Here is a 24,064-nt window from a genome sequence, read left to right on the forward strand (position 1 = left end):
TAGAATGATAATGTCCAACCTCCTAATGCCACATGTACAATGATATCTCATTTAGAATATTTAAAAAGGACAAAATTAACTGAAAAAAACTGATTAATCATGATTATTTATCATGTTTAACAAATAAAAACGGGGAAAATTAATCATTTATAATATTTATAATCTATTACAATTATTTACATAATATAACAAAAAATATTAAATTGTTTTGTAATCTTTTATTATATGCTTTTCTTTTAACCCTAGAACGCAGGAACCAAAAAACCTACACAAATGCATAAAGGGGGTCAAAATTAGCTGTACTGGACTTAATGGTTTTCTTCATAAAATCGGTGTTCTGTTAATGAAATGATTAAAAGAATTGATGATACACAAATGTTTTAATATGTCAAACATGGTTATTTGTTCACTTTCCTTGTATATATGCAGTACAAAAGATAAAATTCATGTTTTAAAATGCAGTTCTACTTTTTCTGAGCAACGAGCAATCGAACAAATTCAGAGCTACTGTGAAGTATGCTGTAGTCTGAACTTCCACTCCCCACATTTCTCACAGATAATATGAAAATGATCTTTGTAGACAGGAACAGAACATTTGCACACATTTTGTGCATAACTTTTGGGCAGCGTTTGCACTTCTTTCCTTTATTTGGGCCTTCAGTTGTCCTTTCCTGTGGCCTTTCTCTACAAATCTATTGTGTCCTAAATCACATACTAAGTAGGTACTACATTTGATGAAGAAATCACTTTGCAACCTTTAAAAAGTATGTAGTAAGTATGTATGCCTGCGGAATACAGTGAATTCAGAGAGATATATAGAAAGGAAGTAGGCATATTGGGACTTGTGGCTGGTGTCTGAGGCAATTTTCCCCCCATATTATGACCAAGAAATATGAGAAAAATCATTGATGGGGGTCAGAAACAAGATTTTTCATGGAATATAAAAATAATTAAATACTTTTATTGATAGAATATTTCAAAAAACACACCCTGCCGAGTCAATTTGACCCCCTTTATGCATTCTAGGGTTAAGTAACCCCTGCTGTACACATACCCACATTTGGGAATCACTAGCTTAGATGATTTATGACAAAAACAAGGCCATGTATTTAAAATTACCGAGATGAAAGGCGCACATAAACATCTCTCTTATAAGCAGAGAGCTCTCAATTGCTCGCTCTCATGGATTTGACAGCAAAGTTCATCAGCTTTTCATCTCTGTAATGCCTGTGATGTCATCTTCAATCACAGCAGGAACGGTTATTCTTCAGACCCCTATCGGTGAAAAAATGAAACAAAAACAAAAAAAAGATCCTTTCTTTAGCCTATTTATTCTTTCCAGCTTTCAGGTTATATTTCTGTCATATCTGATATCGCTTGATACTACATAACGAGATGCCGGCACTCTAAATACTAAACTTTTTTTTTTTTTTTTTTTTTCAAGCACCAAGTACAAATCAACAAACCAATATGGTTGCATGATTTCAGTGAGGAAGAATTCAAAGTGACCAAGACCAAACTCCACAAACATTAAACACTGTCTACTCCTTTCCAGTGTGTAAATAACCTAGTTCAAGCTCCAGAAACTGCATCTATCCAGTAAAATTCCCTTTCAGTCGCTCCAACCGTGCTTATGGCCTCCCCCCTAGTGGCAGGAAGCAGTATTGTTTGAAGGAAAAAGGGATAAATACAGTTCCCATGGCTGGTGATTCTATAAATACACACACAAACTGCATTAAGATCAAACCGATCAGTAGTAAACACAAAAACACACAACCCAGTAAATGTCAACCATCTGAAAGTCTCGCATCGGGCCACCTTACAATCTTCTGTCAGGGTGAAATACTTTCCATCAGGAGATAAATCAGCTCAGATTTAGGAGTTGGAGCATGTTCAAGGTTCAGAAGATACATTATTATCAGACGGCTCATCTTGGAACATGTTTTTAACAGAGCAGAGAAAGACAGGGGAAAGGCGGTCGTAGTGGAAACTAAACTGACGCTAAACTGTAATTTTCCTGTCGGTGATGTGAAGACTTTGTCATTGAGCAGCTAGCAATGCTTTGAAGCAGGTGTTGAAACGGTTTCCTTCACAGACTGTCTGAAGATGCAGAAATATGAATTCAGACTCAATCGTGCTTATGAATTGTTCATAAATCGTACACAAACTAATTCTCCTCCAGCTGCCACTCATTTCACGGCACTCACCTACTGGTGTTTATTATAACAAAATGAAGCGCCATGATGGAAAACCTTCACTGGCATTTTAACCTGGGAAAACACTAATTAGGTGTCACAGTGTGCTATTCTCTGAACAAAATAGCTATGTGTCATTTAAACAGCCTTGTTTTTCTGATGGGGGTTTTTGATGGTGCTCACAGGGGTAGAATTTGGGATTAGACAGGCCGACAAGCCAACGCAAGATGGATGTGAAAATACATCAATAATTGATGTTTTGACCATCATCAACGTAATAATAAGGATCATTCTGTCTACGTCAACGACATATATTTAAGAAGGGGTGGATGGTTGACAGCGGCGCTCCGTCTTTCAATTGAGTTTTCATGCACTAAAACAAACTACAGCACATTAAAGCACTGAATCATTTTAGTGAATCTAAAACATACAAACAGTCCAGTTGACTCTTACGGGGAGGTTCTTTTAATGAATCATTCACAAAGACACAAGGTACAAATTTTTCACTGAATTCAAGGGATAGTTCACCCAAAAATGAAAATTATCCTATAATTTACTCTCCCTCAAGCCATTCTAGGTGTATATGACTTTCTTCTTTCAGTTAAACACAATCAGAGTTATATTAAAAAAAAAAAATAAAAAATTAAAAAAAAAAGCGAAGCAATGCATTTTTTGTAAGAAAAATATCCATAATCATAACTTTATAAACTAGAATCACTAGCTTCCGTACTCGAGTCAATTCTGGCAGAAGACTGAACTTTGACCTGACACATGACGTATTGACAAATGTGGAAGCGCAGAGAATAGAGAACTATTGCAAGCATACTTTAGGTACACTTTAAATATCTTGCATTTAAAGACGATTTTATACAGAGATCATACGATCTTTATTAATAGTGATATTAAAACATATTTTAGGCATAATATTAAGAAATGTGCATTGTGCAATAAAGAAATACTCCAAATAAAGTTCAATTATAATTTTATACCAGTAAGTCATAATTGATGTCAATAAATATGTTAATGGATTTGAAGTATACTTAGTATGCAATAAATGTATTTTAAATAGATTTTGGTATGGGTTTTTTTTACTAGGGTTTGAGCGCTGTTCAGTGGATTCTTAAACACCTCTGATTGGCCATTGTGTTCACGCGCTCAACAGATATGTCTGTGATTGGCTACAATGATCAATGCTTCAAAAACATGTTGTAAATAGATATCTTTGACGCTATTTACAAAGTGCTTACACAGATATACACAGTAGCATTTGAAAGTAGGCATCCATCAGCGGATCCTGAGCCTGCTTTCATTGTAGCCAAAGATCATTGTAGCCAATCACAGACATATCTGTTGAGCGCATGAACACAATGGCCAATCAGAGGTGTTTAAGAATCCACTCAACAGCACTCAAAATGCTAGGGGGAAATGCTGGTATCATCACATTTTTAAAATTTCAGTACTGACTTGGTACCGAAGTCTGTACTTTTGACAGCCCTACTTTAATGTGAAGCCCTGAAAGGAAAGCTTTTTCCTTGACATCACCTTCTAAACTGTCAAGCTGACATTCAACATCAAGAAAATGACTGCAATACCAGACTGTCAATCAGATGCCTTTGAGTTCATCTCTGCACTGCTGTCAATTAACATTCATTAAGTCTAGACAAAATGGGGTAAAAGAGCTGGCAGAGGCTTCCATGATATAAAACAATGTGCTCTCGCTCTCAAGCAAACCACAAAGGAAAAACACAACTATCATTAAGCACAATAAATCTGTCATAAGTAGCACGCTAACAATACCGTAACAGAGTGCAACGTCGGATATACCTTAAGCTATATTCACGCGTGAAGGTTCAACCGTGGGGATTTTCCATCATTCTAATGGCTTTTTCTCTCAGCAGTGATGATTGTTGTGTAATTTTGCATACATGTCAAACTGCACTACAGCCTGGAGCCAGTACAAAACTATAAATTAGACTAGACAGACAAAAAAATTAGAATGCCAAATGTCTCCGGATACCATCTAAAGGCATAAATACAACATTTAAAGCTACTATTTTTCCCCTAGACAGAAAATGGCATTTCAAACAACACAATCCAGTCATATATCAGCCAGGCTGATTAATCGGTTGATATTTGGCCATTTTGAGTTCTGATAACTGATCAACAGAAAAACAGAATCTGTCATTCAGCCCGGTTTCAGCTATAAAAAAAAATAAAATAAAAAAAAAAGCTTTGTCAATGGATATACACTAGCATTTTTTTAATGTATCTGAAAACTGAAAATTCAAAAATGGTAGGTAATATTTAAATTAGTCAAGTCAAAAATACTATTTAATGCTATTTCTATTACTGAACCAAACTATATACATTCATTTATACCAACATAACTAATTTTTATGGTTTAAATCTGGCAGACATAGCTCTTTAAAGAAAACAATCACAGGTTACCACTTTTTAAAGTGTATTTTTTTCGTTATTTTGAGTAAATGTTTTGTTCATAAGCCTTAATTTATATTCTAATTTTTATCTAATTCTAATTTTTCTTCTTATCTTTTTTATACTCTTATGTATCCAATATTGTATCTTATTTGCTATAATTAATCTATGTATCTGCACAGACAGATATCAGAAATATAAAAAAAACTTTATCAGTTGACCACCAGTTTCTGTAGTTTCCCATAATTTTACCAAGTACGACATGTTCTAGGACCTTATTGGTTTGTGAATAACAATCCTATCAACCAATAAAATTTCAAAGATATGGAAAATGAGTATGGTTAAGGGCTTGAAGAACAACCTTTAATTTCCATTCATTTTACTTTAGCATATGATAAGTTAAAATATAATTTTTAAGATGGGGTTTAGGCTATGTTAGAACCAAGAGAAAGTTACAGGGAAAAAAAATGTTCATTAATGAAGAGCTTTTTTTGTTAATAATAATTAATAAGAAGACACAAAAAAGAATTAATTCAAATAGATTAATAAATACTGACAATGATTACTTTAATAACAATTAAATAATTTTAAAACCAATCGAAAAAGACATGACATAATGAAAAGATGTTGCAAGATACTATTTTAGCAGGAAAAAATGTTATAGAAGAAAAATATGGAAAAAAAAATAATTCAAAAGATTGAATATTCTAAAAATGTCTCTCTTTTATTCAGCAAAGATAAATTGATCAAAAGTGGCAGTAAAGACATTTATAATGTTACAAAAGATTTCTATTTCAAATAAATGCTGTTCATTTGAATTTTCTATTTATCAAAAAATCCTGAAAAATAAATTGTCAAAGTTTCCCCAAAAATTTTGAACGGTAGTGTACATTAGCACAGAAGGTGTGAATACATAAGTTCACATTGCATTTTATGTTGACATTTTTTTTTTTTTTTTTTTTTTTACGTTTGAGGATTTTAAACAAATTTAAAAGACATTTTTAATGGCAAAATATCTATGACTTAAAAAGCTGAACACTGTCCAAGAACACATCTTGCACTTGGCAACGTCACTGTAAGCGATACCCATAATAGGGTCTAGATAGACAGAAAAAGATGTATACATTTAAAGCATTAACACTATAACAAATATTGATATAAGGACATTTTAGAGCCAGATTAGTGTGTTTAGGTTACATGAGGGAGGAGGAAGTTTTTGACATGTAGGCTTGACTAGCTATTTCCTAAACAGAGGGGTCTGTTCCTCTGATGTGGACTGAGTTGACTGATACAGTCTGTCCTGCCGAGATTCCCTCAGCCGTAACTGTAGCGTTATCAGAGATAGGAAGTGGAAGTGTTATTGTTATGAACCGGCGTCTGGGTGGTCGGCCGACACATAAGTACATCACGCGCATTCAAACAAAAGAGATTTGTAGAGATACAGTATGCTGAAGAAGAACACTAACAAAGCTACCGAGGGTTTATATCGTGTTGTTGAACATAAAGACTACATTCAAAGCTTTGCAGGCCGTTTTAACATAAAAGAAGCCAAAACAAACAATGCATGCCTGCGCAATATTGCCACAAGTGCAAACGCAAATAAGCCTACAGTATAAGACATGCAGATCTTCATGATTTGCTAAAGTATACACACTTTAGATGCACCCAATGTAATGAGAACATGTGCATTGAGACGTACAGTATGTACATGCTTCAGGCCCGATACTATGGCACGAGGCCAGATCAGACCTGTCCAAACTGCAGGAATGCTTCATTCCACCCAAGATAAGCAGGTAGCGGCTAAAAATGACCTGAAAACAGAGTGCTAGCCAGAAAGGATGAGCCAAGTTCCTTGTCAATTCAGTCAGCATTTATAGTCTGTAGGGTTGTTTTGAAGTCTGGAGTCCAGACCGTCGACGACACGCAGTCTCTGCCCAGACCCACTTGTTGATTCTTCACTGCGTTTCTGAAATTATTCAGCTAGCCATTTGTTTTAGTCTCGAGTCACACAAGCTCTTGATCTAAAAGAATTTAAAGGGTAAGTTCACCAAAAAAAAAAATCTGTCATTACACTGATGTACTTTTAAACTTTTTTTTTTCTTCGTGAAATACAATAGGAGAAATTTTGAAGAATGTGCCAGTCACTCTTTTCCTTGCAACTACGACTGGAGTTTTCAAACTTTAAAGGGTTAGTTCACCCAAAAATGAAATTAACCACTGATTCGAAACAAAAGATTCGTAAAGCTTTGAAGCTTCATTAAGCAGTGTTTTGAAATCATCACTAGATATTGTTGAATAAAGCCGTTATTTTGTTTTTTTGGCACACAAAAAGTATTCTCGTCACTTCATAACATTAAGATTGAACCACTGTAGTCACATGAACTGTTTTAAATATATCTTAAGTACCTTTCTGGGTGTTTGAAAGTCTAAATTAACTCACTGAGCCATCGGATTTTATCAAAAATATCTTAATTTTTGTTCCGAAGATGTACGAAGGTCTTACGTGTGTGGAACGACATGAGGGTGAGTAATTAAAGACAGAATTTTAATTTTTGGGTGAACTAACCCTTTAAACAGAACATGAAAGCACCATATAAGTGATTCATTTGACTCATGTGCTACATTCAAAGTTTTCTGAAGTCATATGACAGTTTTTATGTGTCAAACACACAAAATTTAACCCATTATTTATTGAAAATCTAAATTTCTGCTTTAGCTCTCCTTGGAAAGTTCATGTGAAAAGTAACAATGTCAGTTTTGTGAAAGATGGGTCTTTTCAATGAATCAATTGCTCCTGTTCATAAAAACTGAATGGTTCAATGTTTTGGTCTAAATGATTCCAATGTCAGATTTGTGAATCATTTTTAGAGATGGATCTTTTCAATTAATCAATTGCTTCTGATCATAAAACCTGCCAGATTTGTGAATAAATCATTCTTTAAAGATGGATCTTTTCAATGAATCAGATGCTCCTGTTAATACAACCTGAATGATTCAATGATTTGGTCAGAATGACTTTAAACTCAGATTTGTGAATTAATCATTTTTAATGATCTTTTCAAGTAATCAATTGCTCCTGTTCATAAAACCTGAATGACAATGAACGATTAAATGATTCAGTCTGAATGATTCAACGAATCAGTTTTTTATTTAAAAAAAAAAAAAAAAAAAAAAAAAAAAGTACATGAGAAGCTGTGTTTGTTTATTTACTGAAACAGCTTTGCATATTAAATTTGTTTTTTTCTCCAATACCGAATGAAAAACATTGTCGATAAACAGCGCAGACATTTTCCCATGGAGTCATCAAAAAATTGTATCAAGTTTATTGCTTAGCTATTATTTTGGATAAGAGCAGAAAGTCTGGATTTGCTCTGGTCTCAAAACACAAATGAAACCCAATACATCCACATCAGACTGGATCTGATAGCAGCCTGCGTTCACGTCTCACTCTCAAGAGGAAGACAAAACTACAGCCAGACATGAATAAACAGATGCAAACAAACATGACTAACCAGAAAGGCAGTCGATGATGCAATAAAACAGGGAGATTGACCGTTTGGCGTGAGATTATCGTCCTACTTAGAGGAAGACATTTTTCAAACATTTTGGTTTCTGTTAAGTTTTTAGAATAGTCAATAAATCTGTCAAAATTAGTCAATAAATCGTGATTCAGTTAATACTCATTTTATTGCTCAGAAGTTGTATTTCAGAGCTCAACAGACTTGGTGTTTCAAATATGACATCAACTTCGTCTCAGATGTTTCTCCTATAATTCCCTATGAGACACAAATGAGAGAATTGTTGGCATTCAGTAAGAGTATAGAGCTATAATGTTAATGGCATTGCTAAAATCAATTGGTTTTAGGAATTGAATGGGAATTGAGTTTGAAATCTCTAACTTTAGCACATTTTGAGGTCTGTTCTGAAACTCCAGAGGAGATGAATGTGGGATTACTGGAGTGTTTATCTCAGAAGAAAAAGCAAAAGTCTCCATTTTCTCTCATTCATCTCTTTACTGCATATGAGAGGAAATTGAATCATAAAATTGATACATTATTATTATTATTATTATTATTATTATAATTATATTTTACATACAATAACATCTTGATATTAATAATGGTACTTTCCTGCACAAATTTGCTTCTCAAAAAAATTTTGATTTAAGGATGTTTTAAGGATTTAAGGATGTGAACAAGGTAAAAGTACTCATTTAGATGGCAACTTCTTGCATTTTAGATTTCAATCCCAGTTTAAATCAGTGTTATTCTTAAATAAAACCATTACAAATCATTTTTAACAATTGAAATAAAGCTGAAAAATATTATGTTAGATTATATGAAATGTTAGATGAAAAATGTACTAAAAAAAAAGTAGTAAAATGACTAAAACTGAAATGAAAAGATAGAAATTTCAAACTAATCAGAAAAAAAAAATGCCAAGGACAAAACAAACTGAAAAAAAACTGAAAATATACAACAAAAAAATTTTTTAAAAAAATAATAAATACTATAATGGTATGCAAATTATACTAAAATAACACTCACTCTAAAAAAATTGTTTGTAAAAGTTGTAAAGTTATTAGTTATTAAAGTTATTAATTATTAGAGTATGTTTTACAAGAAAATACAATTTCAGTCTTTCTACTTCAAAATTTAACATTTAATTCAATGGGTTACTTGCTGATTCTTTGTAATTATGTATTTACTATCAATTTTTAATAATTAAAATAAAAATAATTAAAATTATAATAATTAAAATTAAAAATAGTAATTGTTTATACACCAACTTTTTTTCAGTGTCGATTCAAGTGTGCCGTAGGCAGTTGAATGAAACCTTAGAATAAATAAGAAATGACCATTTATTATAGTATTTTATGGGACCACACTAATGGACAGCCTTATCTGAAAATGTTACATGCTCCACCATAGACTGCAGATCCTACTGTATATCAACACAGATTACAGACGACACTCAGCGTGCCTGTGGGTGCTATAAGACAGAAGAACACTCGATAGTACATGAGCGAAGTCAAGTCCTTGACAGTGCATTAACGTACCTGCTGCTCCATGCCAAAAACAGCATTTTAAATCCTATTTTCAAATGTTACGGTACTTTGGGCCTCACAACGCTTTCCCCTTGTCATTAGGCCACATGGTGAAGACAGGTACACAATGAGCAGAAAATACCACATTTCATCTCCTCTGCATTATGCCTATACAATGAAGCACTGATTCAACATGGCTGTCCGCCAGCTTACTCAGCTCTGCCTTGGCTTGTGACAAACCAACAAGGACGTGAATGTGTGACTGTTGAATTCTGGCACTGTTCATATGTACCTGTCACTGCAGAGCTGGCCGCTTTTCCTCCATTCGGCAGACAGTTGCATCTAAATTCACCTCAACGCTATGTTTTCGGACTGCTTAATTGACTCCAGAAGTCATGGGAAAGGGAGTTTAATCTCCACGCAGAGCAGGTGGACTCCACAGCTGTACTGGGCCAAGAAACCAGGAAGTCCAGGAAATGCCTGATGAACTATCAGAAACACAACAAGCCAGAGGAAAGGAAAAAATCACATATGAGGACTCTTTTATGTCTCAATTGGGTCTCCTAGAGAGCTATGTGATTATAAGGAAAGGAAATGGAGACTTGGAATCAAAATAGACAGTATTTATTTCCTTGATACACATTCGTAGATACACATAATGTTGCGGACAATTTCCCAGATACACACATTAGGATTTACAGAAAATAAACTTTCCGTAAACAGCAATGAAAATGGTGAGGAATTCTGGTCCCGAATCCTTGTAATGGTTCCATTAATGATTTTAGTTCTTTTGAGGAGTAAATATTTGGAAAAAACAAATTCATTTTGTTGGCAATTGATGACAGTTTCAGATTTCAACAAATCTATGTTTAAAACAAATCTTGTGAAAAATGTTTACAAAGACTTTTATAAGCGCCACAAATGTAATCCAATAACTGGCTCTAACTATATATTAAATATAAGAACCATTTGTTTAAGGCCACACTGACTACACTGGTAATGCTTTTGGTTTTTGATTCACTAACAAGAAACCAGCTCATAAGAGTCATTTGTTCAGGATTCATACTACACTGATTATACTGTGTGTTTTTGATTCACTAAAAAGAACCAGCTCATAAGAGTCATTTGTATAGGATTCGTACTACACTGGTTATGCTGTGTGTTTTTGATTCACTAACAAGAACCAGCTCATAAGAGTCATTTGTTCAGGATTCATACTTCGCTGGTTATTGCTGTGTGTTTTGATTCACTAAAAAGAACCAGCTCATAAGAGTCATTTGTTCAGGATTCGTACTGCACTGGTCATGCTCCTTGTTTCTGATTCACTAACAAGAACCAGCACATAAGAGTCATTTGTTCAGAATTCGTATTACACTGGTTATACTGTGTGTTTTTGATTCACTAAAAAGAACCAGCTCATAAGAGTCATTTGTTCAGGATTCGTACTACACTGGTCATGGTGTGTTTTTGATTCACTAACAAGAACCAGCTTATAAGAGTCATTTGTTCAGGATTCATACTACTCTGGTTATGCTGTGTGTTTCTGATTCACTAAAAAGAACGGGCTGATACGGTAAGTGTAATTTTTTTTTTCAGGATTCATACTAGGGATGTGCACGAGTACTTGAGACATGACAGTGGTGATCGATCATAAAAATAATGGTTATTGCAGCATTTTGGGCAGTACCTGAGGTCTGATTGGTTAGCATTAGGACATCATGCCATCCAGAATGGCGAAATAAAGTGAAACTATTGATTTTAAATTGCACAGTGATGCCTAGAATCTCTTTGATCATGAAAATACAGTCAAGTGCAAGATGTACAGCACCAATCTGCCATATACATAACATTATAATGAGAACACTATTGTAATAGAATGTTGTAAATTTGAAGTGCTTTAGTTGCATCCACAACAGGAGTTACACATTAAGACAAGCACAGTCAAGTTCATGTGCGCATTGGCATCCTTTTGTGCAGATGTAAGTTGTAATTTTACTTTTATGTTGTATATATCTGATTAATCTCATATAGGATGCATTTGGTTGAGTTCATTAACCCTCTAACAAAGCGCTTCAGTTTACCAGTGTTCACTCATTCTTCAGTTTCATCTCAAATGCAATGCCTGACATTACTGACTATAACTGGGCAAGTGTTACCAATGAAGTATAAATTAGGGATGGGCATATTTGTCAATTTTTCATTTCGAGTACTGATAGGTCTCAAAAATGACTCGAGTACTCTGTATGATTTTGATTCACTTAAATAGAATGAGCTCACAAGTGTCATCTGATCCGATTCAGACTACTCTGGTCAAGATGTATGTATCTGCTTCACTTAAAAAGAACCATCACATAAGAGTCATTTGTTCACTTAGGATTTGGTGGGTAGCAGTTTCACATGGCCAGAAGAATGCACGTTTGAAAACCGCTAATTAAACCGAATGTCATTCAAATCATGAACCGAGGAGAACGATTCAAAGCTCTGCTTTTCATTTAATTCACCACATTTAGAATAATTTCACATCCTCGTGTAGTGCTGGGTGGTATGATTATATATATATATATATATATATATATATATATATATATATATATATATATATATATATATATATATATATACACACACACACACACACACACACACACACACACATACCATGGTACACAGCATAAGCTCATGTACAGAAAGCCACATCTCTCAGCATGTGTTCTCTTTGACGTCTTATTGCACTTGAATACACACGCAATTGTGAAAATGCCCATCTTGTGGAGATTTCATGTAAACACAGATATATTTCAAGCGAAAGTAAACAACTGCAGTGTTGAGAGTTCAAAATTAAGACCTCCAACCAATATTCAGTGTGCAAATTAAACAAAGAAAAAAGTCCGTGCATTGACCTGCACCTGAACTTTAAAGGGGACTAAGCCCTCATTTAGTTGTGATATAGTGTTTCAATCTACATTACACTACATAATAATAATAATAATAATAATAATAATAATAATAGTTATAATATTATTCCTATGACAGTAATAGCCATATATTGTTAAGCAAATGCACTGAAATGTAAATGAAACTTTTATAATTAGTTTTGTGCTGATTTCTGTACTCACAAGAGATAAACATGTGAGCTTTTATTTTGATGGAAACTGCAGTCGGGCTCTTATTTTGGCGGAAAAGTTTACAAACATGTTTCATTACAAATAGTGAAATGCTGTAATCGTCAACTGTTCAAATCTGAAAATAATGCATAACTGGTGCCCGCTACATTCCCAAATGCACGCTAAACTCAGCACATGAAGATGGTGTTCACTGCATTCATTCACTGTGAACAGATATTGAGAATCAAATCCATGGGGCTGATCACGTGAGCGAAGTGCGCACTTCTCTATGCACAGCGCAAAAAGACAGTCTTTCGCTATTTGATAAGGAAATAAACCCTTATCGTGCTTTCGATTTTAGTTTGTTTGACAGCAATGGTGCAAAACACAACATTAAAGAACTTTTATGTTATTATGAGAAGTTTAAATATATTTTTCAGGCCGCCACAGTCTAGTTAATGAATGGGAAGCACTTAAAATCTATTTGTAGCAGGCAATGTTGATATTGTGGCGGGCCACCACAAATAAATCAATGTATGGGAAACCCTGGCTGTTTTTCAATTCCAAGAACGCAAAGAACGGACTTAAGTTCTCGTGGAGACCAGTCTTGCCACTGTAATGACCAGTCTTGCCTGTGAATTTAAGCAACAGCTCACTGGTCTATGGAAACATGTTTTTACGGCTGTCTGGATGAGACCGATGACAGTGTACAGCAACATGTGCTGTAGCAGCATATGCAGCACTGCACAGCATTGCACAGAGATGGGCCATCTGTTCCACTTAACCCCGACCCCCATCGTAATGATAACCCTGTCTGTGGCCTTCACAAGTCTGTGTTTAGACACAATAAGTCAGATGCAATCTGAACAAGGCTTTGAGAAATACAAATAATAACTACAATATATCCCTTCTCTGAGAAGCTTTCTTTTTAAAAGAGCACAAAGCCCAAAAATAGACACATCTGTGCCATTATACAACCCAGAGCTGAGCAGATCCTTGGGTTGCTCTAGGTCAGAGTAGGAATGTAAGCGTGTTTTTATTTATTCACTCATTTACAGACACCATATACCCAGAGGGATGCGATATTGGATGCCAAAGTTTTACTGCACTCGATAAACAGCAACACATTTGCCGCATCCAGCCTGGAATACGGCACAACACTTGGAAAGGATCAGGTCACGCATGTGGGCATTTGACCCACAGGGAACAATCACATAGGAGATTGCTGTAATATCGCAACTGTTCTCCTAGTCAAAAGGGGTTTTCAAACTTTGTGATGTCACAGACACTCAAAAATTATGATACTCTTACGAGACCCCATACTAAAAGAATAAGCTGGCTATATATTCATGTATAAAGAACCATTTGTATTGTACAAAATATGCATTTTATAAATGTGTAAAATAGTGTCTGGAAAATATTTGACTGGACAGTATTTTTGTATTTTTTTCCATCTTATAGTACTATTAGATATACAAACCTGAAAACTATAGTTTTTTGTGTGTTATATATATATATATATATATTACATATTACAGTGGGTACGGAAAGTATTCAGACCCCCTTAAATTTTTCACTCTTTGTTATATTGCAGCCATTTGCTAAAATCATTTAAGTTCATTTTTTTTCCTCATTAATGTACACACAGCACCCCATATTGACAGAAAAACACAGAATTGTTGACATTTCTGCAGATTTATTAAAAAAGAAAAACTGAAATATCACATGGTCCTAAGTATTCAGACCCTTTGCTGTGACACTCATATATTTAACTCAGGTGCTGTCCATTTCTTCTGATCATCCTTGAGATGGTTCTACACCTTCATTTGAGTCCAGCTGTGTTTGATTATACTGATTGGACTTGATTAGGAAAGCCACACACCTGTCTATATAAGACCTTACAGCTCACAGTGCATGTCAGAGCAAATGAGAATCATGAGGTCAAAGGAACTGCCTGAAGAGCTCAGAGACAGAATTGTGGCAAGGCACAGATCTGGCCAAGGTTACAAAAAAATTTCTGCTGCACTTAAGGTTCCTAAGTGGCCTCCATAATCCTTAAATGGAAGACGTTTGGGACGACCAGAACCCTTCCTAAAGCTGAGCTATCGGGGGAGAAGAGCCTTGGTGAGAGAGGTAAAGAAGAACCCAAAGATCACAGTGGCTGAGCTCCAGAGATGCAGTCGGGAGATGGGAGAAAGTTGTAGAAAGTCAACCATCACTGCAGCCATCCACCAGTCGGGGCTTTATGGCAGAGTGGCCCGACGGAAGCCTCTTCTCAGTGCAAGACACATGAAAGCCCGCATGGAGTTTGCTAAGATGGTGAGAAATAAGATTCTCTGGTCTGATGAGACCAAGATAGAACTTTTTGGCCTTAATTCTAAGCGGTATGTATGGAGAAAACCAGGCACTGCTCATCACCTGTCCAATACAGTCCCAACAGTGAAGCATGGTGGTGGCAGCATCATGCTGTGGGGGTGTTTTTCAGCTGCAGGGACAGGACGACTGGTTGCAATCGAGGGAAAGATGAATGCGGCCAAGTACAGGGATATCCTGGACGAATACCTTCTCCAGAGTGCTCAGGACCTCAGACTGGGCCGAAGGTTTACCTTCCAACAAGACAATGACCCTAAGCACACAGCTAAAATAACGAAGGAGTGGCTTCACAACAACTCCGTGACTGTTCTTGAATGGCCCAGCCAGAGCTCTGACTTAAACCCAATTGAGCATCTCTGGAGAGACCTAAAAATGGCTGTCCACCAACGTTTACCATCCAACCTGACAGAACTGGAGAGGATCTGCAAGGAGGAATGGCAGAGGATCCCCAAATCCAGGTGCGAAAAACTTGTTGCATCTTTCCCAAAAAGACTCATGGCTGTATTAGATCAAAAGGGTGCTTCTACTAAATACTGAGCACAGGGTCTGAATACTTAGGACCATGTGATATTTCAGTTTTTCTTTTTTAATAAATCTGCAAAAATGTCAACAATTCTGTCAGTGTCAATTCAGTGTTTTTCTGTCAATATGGGGTGCTGTGTGTACATTAATGAGGAAAAAAAAAAAGAACTTAAATGATTTTAGCAAATGGCTGCAATATAACAAAGAGTGAAAAATTTAAGGGGGTCTGAATACTTTCCATATATTATATATATATATATATATATATATATTATTATATGTGTGTGTGTGTGTGTGTGTGTGTGTGGGGTAAGGGGGGAAAAAAACTATTTTTTAAGTGCCACAAAAGAATAAACTTGTTTTAACTTTGTCATGTGTTGTCACGTCTGCCCTCCTTTTACAGCATCAGCATTTTCATCCATCTTGTGGATGTCCTGGGAACTAAGATTCACTTAAAGTAGGAACTGAAATGCTTTTGCAACTTGAGAACTACAGTACATTCAGTCACAAAAAATTGTTCTTTACACAGAATCTGAACCAGTGTCACAGATCATAATGTCAGCATCGCTTGGCAAATGAGTATAGTTTGGCTTCCCTCCTAATGCATCCTAAAAAACATTGTCATATGTCTTGCACACTCCCAATCTATTTTTCTTCATTAGTAATATCGTAATATCTGAGAGGTAAATTTGATGAGAGGCAGCTCTTCACATGCAATTATATGGGCGGTCTTGAATTTCATTTTTAGCTCTTTCCATTCTTTCTCATATAGACAACAGGTTAAGTAAAAATATAAGGATTATATGATATAGTGCATATATTTAGTAAAATGCCCCTTTTTATAGTTATTTTTCTAGCTGAGTAACGAGTTTATGACCACTGAATGGCTTTTCTGAGGTAAATTTGATGTTATGTGACATGATTGTTCTCTAGCTGTTTTATACAAGCTCTTTCCAAGGTTGAAATGCTGATTCAGCGATCTGTCAGGTCACATTAGAGAGTGCCAAAAAAATCTTTTTTGTAGTAACGTGTAACTACGGCACTGTAAAATAAAGTGTTACCAAAAGTCCATATGTAAACAAACTACATACTACTAACTTTCATCACAAAACAAAAAAAAAAAAAAAAAAAAAATTTTGCAATTCCACTTTGTGCCAATACAAGCATTCTGAGATAAAAGATCAACCTATGAGCAACAAAACTGTACTGTGGGAAGGTGGAAGACCAGAAGATGAAGAGAGTGTTGAGAGGAAAAAGAAGACAACTTGAGATATGGGCAGCGGCAGACAGTCAGAGCATGTTTTGAGGTCAGTTCTGGCCAGCAGGGTTTTGTCAGAGGCCTCTATCTGGGCACCAGTGTATCATCAGTCAGGGCAGACATTACTGTTAAAAGTCATTACAGCCAGGCTGCAAATCCCATGTTCCTCAGCTGTTTGATTCCATCTGGAAAGAAACCAGCTGGACAGCCCACATCATTTATCAATTGTCTAGTCTGCTGAAGAGGAAGTTCTGCTGTGCACTTCGATTTGGACTGGCTCAAGTGCATGCAACAGTGTTATCAAAGAAAAACAGTGAGAAAAGAGATGAAGATACGACAAGAAGAGGGGCAAAAGAGGACAAACTAAAGTAAGAATCCCATAGAGTTACAATGGAGGGGCTAGAGTCACATCTAGAGACCTGAATATCTTGACAGTGGGCTGATAAGTAATGAGCTAGCAACAATCCAGAACACCCAGAATAACATGCTAAAAAGCACTTAGAACATTATAAGAACTGCATATTACCATCCTTCTAGCATCATTGCAGTCAGTTCTATATGAGCAAACAGTACACAAAATGCTAAAATATCAGCTCAGGTGTGAAATTTGTGTAAGTATACGAAAATATTGTAATTGTTGACAATGTTAAAGCTGACATTATTAAGTGTCACTCACTTTGCAAAAAAAACACAAATACAGTAAGAGCAGTTAGAATAACCCCAAAATTCAATATATGGAAGCAAAAATGCCCCAATATGAGTTTTCGTCCAATATTTATGATATAGTTAAGCAATATTACACAAGCAAGCACCGAATATCAGTACAATGTGCGGATGCAAATGTGATACTGATTTTATACAGTTAAATTACAGTTAAATAAACAAGATGTTAATATTAATATTAGTACAGAACCGCTGTGTATCTCTGAGCAACACGGGTGTTTCGGTCCTGAATCTGAATGAATCAGCATTTTTGAACAAATCAGTGATTCACTTGCTTTGTTCCTGAATGAAATCAGCCATTTGAACAAATTAGTTGAATAAATGATTCAATGACTTACACATTAAAGGGTTAGTTCACCCAAAAATGAAAATTATGTCATTAATTACTCACCCTCATGCCGTTCCACACCCGTAAGACCTTCGTTAATCTTCGGAACACAAATTAAGATATTTTTGTTGAAATCCGATGACTCAGTGAGGCCTCCATAGCCAGCAATGACATTTCCTCTCTCGAGATCCATTAATGTACTAAAAACATATTTAAATCAGTTCATGTGAGTACAGTGGTTCAATATTAATATAAAGCGACAAGAATATTTTTGATGTGCCAAAAAAACAAAATAATGACTTATTTAGTGATGGCCGATTTCAAAACACTGCTTTATAATATTAATATTGAATCACTGTACTCACATGAACTGATTTAAATATGTTTTTAGTACCTTTATGGATCTTGAGAGAGGAAATGTCAAATTACCATGAGAGCGAATCTTGGACAGCAGATGACTCCTTATGCTTTTGAATCGCTCTTGCGGTACTTTGATGTCATATGCTGATTGGTCTGCGGAGCGCTGATGCATCTCGAACAAGCCTTATGAATGGGTCATTGAATCTTTGACTCAAACGATTCCTACAAAACGCTGAAACATTCAAGTAATGAAACACGATTGAGTGTTGCCGCGAGATGCACTATGGTTCTGCTGTGATCTTTGTTTGGAACTATTTTCGCTGATGAAACAGAACAAAAACAGTCAATATTGCGTCTAAATTATAAGTGACTTAAAGGTGGAATAAGTAGAATTTTCTGTCCTAGAGCTGTGCTAAAGGTCGCTAGAGGCCTATTCAAAATAAAGGCGTAGCTTGATGACACCAAGTTTTAGCGCGGAATCTTGGGACATGTGGTCTTCACCTCACAGCCGGTGAAAAAGAATCGGGATAGGACTCGGGAAGAAATTATGTTCATGAATGCGATTATTAACGTTACTGTGGTATGAAGCAGAGCAGGGCCGAGTGTTGTGGGAGCTGAACGAGGCCGCTGGAGCGATTGTTAACGAGAGACTAATGCAACACACAGCGGAGCAGCGGAACTTTTATTATGCCACAGTCGCCGGCACTGCTTCCGCTTTTCCGGTCATGAGTATGAGGTAACACAGTGCTGTTTATCATATTAGATACATTTGAGTGTGTTGAAATGATGTTATAACGTTACTCTGTGCGTTCGCTCGGCGGCTGCTGTGAGACACTTGTTGCACACTGCAGTAAGCTAGATCGATTTTAGAATATCATATTAAATGCTGGATGGCTTGTGTTGATAAATGACATGCAATTAATTTTAAAACGTACTGTATGATGAAGAAAATTCTGTATTACAGTTACTAAAAATAAAGCTGCATCTGATTATGCTATGTTTGCTACTTCATAAAATTGTGTTTTTCTCTGAGGCAGGGTAAAGCATGGTACTCTCAAAAAAAAAACAAAAAAAAAAAGAAAATTAGATTTAAGCAATAAGACTAAACATGTTGAGCTATATAACAATAATTAGTTTTCTGTCTATAAATATAGCCTATCAAAACAGTTGTTCCCTTGTCTATTAAAACATGTAATATATAAAAGTGTCTTTGGTGTTTTCATGGTTTCTACAAAATAAAACCGGAAACCGAGGGTAACGCAGGTACGAAGCAATTGACAGGCGACTCCTCACACGTCCCGGAGCCTTGGTTAAAATTGCAATTTTCTCATGATTTACAAATAGTTGGAAACATCCGGGATATTGTAAGTACTCCAGTGAACAAAATATATAACACTGGCCTAGTGGTTTTTGGATATTTTACTGCAAAATTTTTACATATTGCACCTTTAATATTAACTACTTGTTTATTGAACTGTTGTATAAAATGTGTCATTTTCAATCGTGATGGTATTCAGGAAAACAGCTCTTGGTCATCTGATGTTGCTTAATGGGTTAGTTCACCCAAAAATGAAAATTCTCATTACAATTCAAGTAATTAATTACTCACCCTCATGTCACTCCACACCCGTAAGACCTTCGTTCATCTTCAGAACACAAATTAAGATATTTTTGATGAAATCCGATGGCTCAGCAAGGCCTGCAATATGTTTTTAGTAGCTTTTTTTAAATTATTCTAATTTAATTTCTTGATTAAACCTAAGAATTTGAGATAAAAGATGATGCATAAATCTAATAAGGGTAGAAAAACTCCCCTGGAAATCAGTTTAAGGGAGCAAATATTGCCTCATAATGGGAAAGTTCATTATTTGTGCCTCTGCTGTGAACTGACCACCACTGTGATCGACAAAATCCCAGAAAATATCGAAACACTGCTTTCTGTCAATATCACACACCCCTACATCAATATATTATGGTTTTGAAAAGTGATGAAATGCATTTCCACTTCCCAGCATGAAAATAAACGAGCAGAGGAGCAGGGGTTGAGCTGCGGGTTTGTGTATGACAGGGTTTGCTGGGTAATCCGTCATAATGCCATCATGTTGCATACTTTGAGGTGGCTGTATGGGAATGTATTTAGAGCTGTAAAACAAACCAGAGGCCTGATCTACAACAGCATAATAGTAAAGCAGCAAGAGAAAGATGCTGGGAACAATTACAGTACGGTAGTTTGGTTATATATGCCAGCTATGTATGTACACAGAGGAAACTCGTGCACAGGTGGCATCTATAAAGACAGAAAATCCAACTATTGTTATGAATGAAGGATTTTAAAACAATACTCCAAGATCAATGTTCCTATTACACTTTATTTATAGATAAAGGTCTATGGTTTTGCATTATCTTGCTGGAGATTATTGTTGTTTCATGTTGTTTGTTATTGTTGTTGTTTCATGTTACTTGCAGTATGTCTGTTAGATCAAAACACAGGAGCAGAAAAGACTATGAATTGTTCTTCACGTGCACAGTAACATTATTGTTGTTTCATGTTACTTGCAGTATGTCTGTTAGATCAAAACACAGGAGCAGAAAAGACTATGAATTGTTCTTCACGTGCACAGTAACTGAAATTTAAAACTGTTAAAAGAAAAGGGCTCAATAAACTGTTGCATAGACATGATAAGCATCAATATCTCTTCACTTTGTGCTTTAAACTTTTCAATGCGGAGTGCAACCACCAGGGAGAAGGGGGCGTGATCCATGGAAAAATCACCCATGCCCCATCCCCCTGTGGAAATAGGCCTGCCACCACAGCACTGAAGACTATAATCCAAGGAACATAATCCACAAAGGGAGAAGAGCAGCAACATGGAAACTCATAACTAGACACTCATAGCAAAAACAGTCACAGCGAAACAACGACCGACAAAACACAACTGAAACACAGAGGTAACTAAATAAACTAAATAAACACATACACAAGGGAACTAAAGAAACAACAGGTGAGAACTAATCATAGTAACTATAGGAACTAACAAGGGACAAAGCAAACAGGAACTGAACACTGAAACAATAGGAAGAGAAAACACTTCAAGTCCTTGAGAAAGCGGAACACAAGACAGGAATCATGACAATTCCGGCTGTTCATTTTAATATAATGAAAGTAAATGGGGACAGGAGCTGTCAAACTTCAAAAAGGACGCAAAAACAGCATAAAAGAGGTCAGTGTGATTCATGAACTATGAATATGACTGTGATTGGATCATAGAGTCGGTGGGGTAAATGTGAGATTCATGAATATATCATTCAGACTGGTTTTGTGATTCATTGAAATGTTCTGACTCAAAAGAATGATTCATTGATGAATCAGACATCATTACGTTCCTCATTAAGCTGACAAAAACTGCTAAGGTGAATATTAGATATAGATTTTCAGTAAATAATTAAGCAAGATTGTTTTGTTTGTCCCACAACTCATTTGGACCACTTTTACGATGCTTTTAGCCTCATTTTTTAGGCTTGAGAGACCCAGTCCCCTTTCACTGTAATTATATTGAAAAATGTGACCAGTATAACATTCAGAAATTCATCTTTTGTATTCCACAGAAGAGGAGTTTGGATAAATAATGACAATTCAAATTTTTGGGGTGAACTACTCCTTTTAAGTCACATTTTTTCTGTTAATGGTTTAGAAGTTTAATGAATTTTAGCAAGCACATAAACAACCCCCATTCACTTTGATTTGTCCTTTTCCACCCTTTTCCTTTTTGCCATTCCCGTTTGTTTTAAATCAATGTGCAATAGCAGCAAAAGGCTGTTTGCATTAGAAGAGTTGTTTAGATTTTCAGACGAGCCACTGACATCACCAGAAAGAGGGTCTTGTGACCACATTTTGGACTCTTTAAAACAATAGGAAACAGTCCATTCTGTCGGTCATTTACTGTCAAAGGGGATTTTGCGGTTTGCTTTAGTTTGTTTGATGAAATGTTGACATGCTCATTTGCACTTGAAGCTGTTCCTGATTTTGAAGTCTTGCTCTGAGTCATGTGAACATGGTGGATTGATTACTAAAATGCTGACAGTGATGTTTAAATTTGATTCTCTAGCTCAACGACACTGCTTTTGTCTAGTCTAGCAACGCCTATTAACAAAGTCTGATGTAACGGTTGACTGTCCTAGAGGCAGCTGCACAGACTCAACTAGTTCTAAATTTTTGTTTTTGCTTGCACAATTATATTTGCTGTAGAAATTCAAAAGCACAACACAGTAGTTGATTTGTTGGTTCATCTCATATTTACTGACCTGATCTAGCGCTGCTCTAACCGCTGTAGAGTTTTTGATGTTCTTGAGGCCTAACCTTAGCACACTTTACAATTTATACAGGTAATTTCCACTCAAATGATTTATAAACTGCCATTTTTAAGCAAGCCAATTTAAATGGCTGCAGCACAGCTAATTCCACTAATGCAAATAAAGCTGTAATTAATTTGAATAGGGAAAGACCAACATTTGCTATAATTCAACATAACATTTATAACTATAATTTAACATTTTTCAACTTTATAACATTTAAAGTGCCACCTATCACCCGATCTGCATTAAATTTTGCATGCTCCTTTAGAATCACATATTAGTTTAGTTCTGATGTTTCATTTATGAATTATAGGCTTTTGGACATTTGTTCACAAACATTTTAAAATGTAGCCAACCAAATAAAAAAAAAGTTCAGCATTTTTTGATAATTTTACTAAAATATTGCCAAAATTTTACGACTGTTGAGTTTGAGTAAAAAACTTAGAATTTTTTAAATATTTAATGAACAATTTGACTTACTATGACATCAGACATAATATGGCAAGAAAAGACATCCTGATATTAAGTTGTTCCAGCGAGCTCCACAAAAATAAATAAATAAAAAGCAAACATACAGCATGAAGGGCATAGAGATACATAAACAAATGACTCTTATAAGCCAGTTCATTTAATGAATCGCTTAAAACAACAAAAAAAGCCATGGTTTGAATCACTGACAAATTATTCATTAAATGAACACACTGAACCAACATCTTTCTATAAAAAAAAACAAAAGCAAAAAAAACACATAGAGCATGACCAGCATATAGATTTGTGAGCAAATGAATCTTATGAATCAGTTCTTTTCAGTGAATCAATAACAAATAACGCAACCACTATAGTCAGATTCAGGAACAACTGACACTTATAAGCCAGTTCCTTTAATGTAACGACTAAAGGCCCATTCACACCACGGACTATAACAATAAAGTTATAGTTCTAAAAATCATTCTAAATGTAAAAGAATAGCAGACTCCACACAACTATAATGATAACAGCACAGAGGAACGATATCGTTGCAATCACTTTCAGAATGATGAAAGATAAAAACATTGAGAGCCAATCAGAATCCATCCTGGATTCGTGGCAGATGACAAAACGACAGCGTGCGCAATGAAACCGTAAGATATTGCGTGTTGGTGTGGACATTAATATAGTTATCATTATAGTTATCCTTCTTGGTGTGAATGGGCCTTAAGACAAACTAATAGTTTGAATCATACCAAAGTCCCTTTAAGACAAGTCATTTCACTCGGTGGCCATCTTTGAAACACCTCTCGGGCATCCAAGTGCAGCTCCTATCTCTTTGAATGGGGAAACATCAAATTCTCTAAAGCTGTTTGCCAAGCTTTCGATTAAATTTCA

General features: G+C 35.6%; 1 protein-coding gene across 4 annotated transcripts in view; it reads right to left on the reverse strand.

Moving 5' to 3' along the window:
* Positions 1-24,064, reverse strand: part of LOC127506738 (uncharacterized) — a 324,637-nt gene that overhangs the window by 270,801 nt on the left and 29,772 nt on the right. For 2 of the 4 annotated variants that reach the window (XM_051883501.1, XM_051883500.1), the window contains one exon: positions 9,971-10,166. The exons of 1 other annotated variant lie outside the window; for it this stretch is intronic. The gene's annotated coding sequence lies outside the window, so the exon portion shown is untranslated. Of the gene's footprint in view, positions 1-7,481; positions 8,408-9,970; positions 10,167-24,064 lie in introns of those variants that run through there. One more of the 4 variants, XR_007928113.1, reaches the window with a different exon arrangement.

Source organism: Ctenopharyngodon idella, chromosome 24 (assembly GCF_019924925.1).
Source record: "Ctenopharyngodon idella isolate HZGC_01 chromosome 24, HZGC01, whole genome shotgun sequence".
Classification (NCBI taxonomy): Eukaryota; Metazoa; Chordata; class Actinopteri; order Cypriniformes; family Xenocyprididae; genus Ctenopharyngodon; species Ctenopharyngodon idella.